General features: G+C 39.4%; 1 long non-coding RNA gene across 5 annotated transcripts in view; it reads left to right on the forward strand.

Moving 5' to 3' along the window:
* LOC119340313 overlaps positions 1–4,547 on the forward strand; it is a 5,270-nt gene extending 723 nt beyond the window's left edge. Inside the window, exons 1-5 of one of the 5 annotated variants that reach the window (XR_005164489.1) lie at positions 7–123; positions 277–521; positions 637–699; positions 1,342–3,841; positions 3,956–4,547. This is a non-coding gene — a long non-coding RNA (uncharacterized LOC119340313). Of the gene's footprint in view, positions 1–6; positions 124–276; positions 522–636; positions 3,842–3,955 lie in introns of those variants that run through there. The other 4 variants (XR_005164486.1, XR_005164487.1, XR_005164485.1 and 1 more) reach the window with 4 other exon arrangements.
* Positions 4,548–4,939: the final 392 nt, after the last annotated feature.

Here is a 4,939-nt window from a genome sequence, read left to right on the forward strand (position 1 = left end):
TACAAAGGCCCGTGCAGCCCTGTCCGTCCGACCTCGCCGGCCACGACCAAGGATGGCTGTGCATCCCGACGCCTCTCTTCTCCGTTGATCCCCCATATCCTCTACGTGAATCTTCTCCAGAAGGTATCCCTCTCCTCTCCGACGAGTACTCGCTTCCTTACAGGCACGTAGTATGGGCTGACTGTCAGGGTCCTGACACGGGCTCTCCTTGTCTTGATCTGATCTTGATGCTACTCGGTCTATCTATAATGTTTGTTTCCTGTGTTTACATGGCAGAGTGATTGCTGCACTGGCTTTTGGCTACCGATGCAAGTTGGGAACTCATTCAGTGATTTGAGGGTGCAGGCAGAGATGATGCTGCGGATGGGATGGGAAGATGTGTGTGTGCTAGCTGCCATTGCATGGACTTTATTTTTCGGATAGTTCAGCGTCTTATTACAAATCTGATAGTGCTATCTGCCACACATACACCATGCTACGAATCTATTTACATACGACTCAGAGAAAGAATTGCTTTGCAGGTACACACTTGCTGTAAACTGATGTATTGAACTTTAAAGAATTTTGATTGGTCGCCCAGATAACCCATTCTCCTTTTGTTGATATTTATGAAGGAGATCATTATTTCTCTTTTAGTTTCAGGTTGCCAACATCACGAATTTCATACTTATGGAGTGGAGCCACCAAACAATTTATGAGGTAAAATCACTATATACATATTGTTTTCCCACCTCTGCTTCAAGCGACATGCATTCGTTGCAAAGAAATCGGCATCACCTGCGTGATTGCTTGTGTTTGTTTCTAGCCGGTAAGAATCCATCGAGTCTTCCTATATGTGTGCAACCTTGCCAGTGTGTGAATCAATCAAGGCAAGGGCAACCAACGTTAAGTACGTGCGAGTCTTGCCGGGATCTGATCTATCAACTCCTTCAGCCAGCTTTGCACCATGTGCACATTGTCCATGCTAGAAAAGCACTTAGTAAGTGGACGGCTCCATTGGCCATGTGTCAACAATTCAAATATTTATCTATACTCAATAGACACATACCTTTTTATGCAATTCTGAATTTATGGAAGCAGGATAACTGATCATGTGAATTAAATATCTAATCCCATGTGTAGGTGCTATCCAACTGTTGTGATTATTTATGCACATATAACTTGCAGGTAGATAACTCTATAGTATGAAGACTTAAAAATACGAGTGCATGTCATTGGTGTTTTTGAATCCATCTTCCATCACTTTTAATACGTTTGTATTACATAATACTATTTTTTCAGCATTTGACTGACATATCAATGGTATTTGTAATAAGTTTCTTTCTTTAAATTCTTTAGCAGGAAATATGTTGAAGCACCGAATGTATTCCATTTGCAGTTAGTATTGTCCCCAGTTCTGCTTGATTTGATTTTTATTTCCTATCAGTTTTGTGTTTTGTCAGAGAATGGTTTTTCTTTACCTACGGTAGTCCCGGTACTCAGGTAAATCCTTTTGCATCATTTCACTATTGGTTCTGTTGTAATTGTATTAGATTGGGATTGCAACATGTGGGCGCCAACAAACATAATTTCAAAATTGCACGTTATTTGTATGACATAAAACTAAATGAGATATCACTCAACTCACATGAACTTTGGATAACATTGTAGTTAAACATTCATTACTTGCAATGCATTAGCAACCCCAAAATGTTAGAACTGGATCTTGAACGCTTGTAACAAAATTTTACCATCCTCAAGAATTTAAAGAGAAAGAAAGGTTTGCACTTACATTCCTGTTAGTCCACTACCAATTCATAGTATTGTTAGGATTCCTGGGATCCTAAATTTTGACTATTTAGCTGATCCCAAGTTATTTATATAGTTTTATCCCATTTCATCAGATGTTTTTGGTTGCACGTATTAATTTACTGATTGTGTACTTGAAGCAATTTACTGACTTGTGTAGTATTAAGCTGATCCCATGTTAGGCTTTTAAGTTTTCCCTCATTACACCATTGCATTTTAGAATTTTGTAGCTAAAAGTTTCCATTAATTGGTGCCCGTATTAGAGTGAGGAATCGGTTAACTAAGCATATCGTCGCACGTATAGAGACCTCCAGTCCAGCATGTCAAGGCTGCTCTGCGCGGGCTCGATTAGAGGGGTCATGGACTTTATTAAGAACGAGTGAGTGCCGTCCTGTATCAAGTGCATGCCATGGGTTTGATAATATCTAAAAGAATCAATTTGTACTATTCGCTGGGGTAGCATCACGATGACACAGAATTAAGGACTCGTGATTGGGAGTGTCTAAAAATTTATAAACTATTCTGATGTTCCATAAATCGTTAGTTTACCAAAAAAGGAAGGAGCTACCATCGCGGTTTGATTGTGTTCATCCTGGACTAATCATGGTCAATTTGATAAGGCCTCCATTGTTCTCTGTCGATTGATATGCATGTAGTGTGTTGCTCTTTTGGTTGATACGTGCAAGTAATGTATGCCGATTGGAAGTTGATCAGCATGCGTGAGATATGAAGAGAGGGAGGCAACACAATGGACATCAATCGAGTTTCAGAAATAAATATTCATATAATCAAATTTCAGGATTGTTCATCTTCATAGGTTAATTCGTGAACTTTATTTAATAGGTTCACTTCTTACATAGGGACAAAGTAGGTGCCACAATCCTGAACCCCCTGTTCATGTTGGGTCTTCAAGGAGCTTACTTAGCTTGACCTTGTGGTTTTGATCTGGTGAATCACAAGCTAACAATAATCTGATGTATGACTACAGTGGATCCTTTAAAAAATAGGAGTCCAACAACTGTTTATATGATCAGCTCTGAAATAGTAACACAACAAATGACAACAGATGGTAGTTTGGCATTTATGATCAACTCCTATGAAATAGGTACAAATCAAATGACACGGTACTTATCCAAAAATGATGAACTGATTTCCCATTGACAACTATCAAGTATTGTAGAATTTGACGTACGTATATGGATGATGAATTTGCGATGATGAGGCCTTTAGCTACTAATCCATTTCTCATGATTTTTTGTGCCTTTTATTTGGGTTTTTCTAGAAGCCCTTATTATCTACTCCCTCCGTTCCATAATGTAGCGCATATAGATTATCTGAAAAGTCAAACTTTGACCAAGTTTGTATATAAAAACATATTCATCTAGAATACCAAACACATATCATTAGATGCACCACAAGATGTACTTCATATTGTATATATTTGGTATTATAGATATAAATAATTTTCTCTATAAACTTGGTCAAAGTTTGTAAAATTTGAATTTTCAGAAAATCTATATGCGCTACATTATGGAACGGAGGGAGTATTATTTGAAACTTTTAGGTCCGGAGATCTCAGTTCTTCTTTTCTTTAGATCGGGCTGCAAAGCAAGTTGCTGATGAAGTGAAGTAGATGATTCAAAATGAGAAGAAATTCACTGTATTTATTTACGATAGTGAACTTGAATTATTTTGGTAAACAATTTCGTGAGCTGGCATTACACCTATTTTGGTAAACTATTTCGAGAGCTGGCATTACATCATCTGTTGCGGCTCTTATTTCATGTGCCTTCTTGAAAGAGCACATGTAGAAGAAAATATGGTGAAATAATAAAGTTTGTAGAGCAAGACAATGGATTCCATCAACTCCAAAGTCTCAAGTTCTCATGTTTTCTGACCTCAATATTAACGTGAGGTGAATGAAGATGATGTCATGTCTTGTTGCAGGGTGATTGAGGAGACATGTCTTGTTGCAGGGTGATTGAGGAGTAAATGCAAAGGAACAAAGAGTAACTGATAAGTGTGTTGTTGTTCAGATTAGGCATCTGCGTAGGTACTGTGTGTAGTTGCAACCCCCACTCATATGTGTGAATTGAATCTACTTCCTTTTCTTCCCGTTCAAATATAGGGTAAAAGTAATGTTTAATTTTTTTATTCAACCCATCAGATTTTTTTGTTGGAATCAAGTTCAAGACATGTCTTTTGCTGATTGCGCCAGCGGAGCTGCAAGAGTGGTGGACATGCAACACGGGGAGGTGAAAGAAGGGAGGATCAGGAAGGATGGAGGGAGGTGACAAAGCTGAGAGAAAGGAGGGAGACACCAAGGAATGTGGCATGGGAAGAAAGTGAAGTTGTGCCCCAAGGCTATAGCGTGATCGTGTAGAATTGTTACCTTTCCATCAATGCTAAGGTTCATTGTCATTTTTAAAGTCTGGCACTTGAAGATCCACACAATTGTTGTCGAGGAAGATGGTAAACTCAATGAGGATGATAATTGGGGTTATTTTGAAGCTCGGTGTTTGGTGGACTACTCTCGCAGTAAAGAGGACAAGGCATGCAAACATGAGTAACTGATAAGTTTGTGTAATCACTTCCATTTTTTCTAGGAACATTGAATATAATTGATTTTGTAAAAAAGCGGCAGAGAAGACTGTACTTTTGGACCTTCAGGTGAAGCGGGAATTATATCATTGTGATATCAAATAATTGTTCATTGGTTGTTTGAATGAGTTGTTGACATATGATTGATGTATGATAAATGTGCGATGTGAAGTTTGTGTATGAAACAAGTATCACCCACTTCTTTGATTTTACCGGTTTTGCTAAATCTCAATGTGTCTGAATTTTTGTTGTTGTGTCACTAACTTTCTTCTTTGCATGAGGCCGAAGACGGGGATGGTATGAGGAGAGCCGACCACAGAAACTTAACCAGTAAAGGTGCATGGGCATGCGGGTGGGGGAGGGGTGACATCAAAGTTGTTCATCGAGGATGGCCGAGTCGGCAACCGAGATGGCGGTGGTGGGAGGTCGAGGGGAGGGGGGAGGTGATAGACGCGGGTTGCGGGGGAGTAATTGTTTGGGAAAGGAGGGAGAAAATGAATAGGTGGTAGCATGTTCCTAGGGTTGCGGGGATGGAGGAAGGAAATTAGGC

Source organism: Triticum dicoccoides, chromosome 7B (genome assembly GCF_002162155.2).
Source record: "Triticum dicoccoides isolate Atlit2015 ecotype Zavitan chromosome 7B, WEW_v2.0, whole genome shotgun sequence".
Classification (NCBI taxonomy): Eukaryota; Viridiplantae; Streptophyta; class Magnoliopsida; order Poales; family Poaceae; genus Triticum; species Triticum dicoccoides.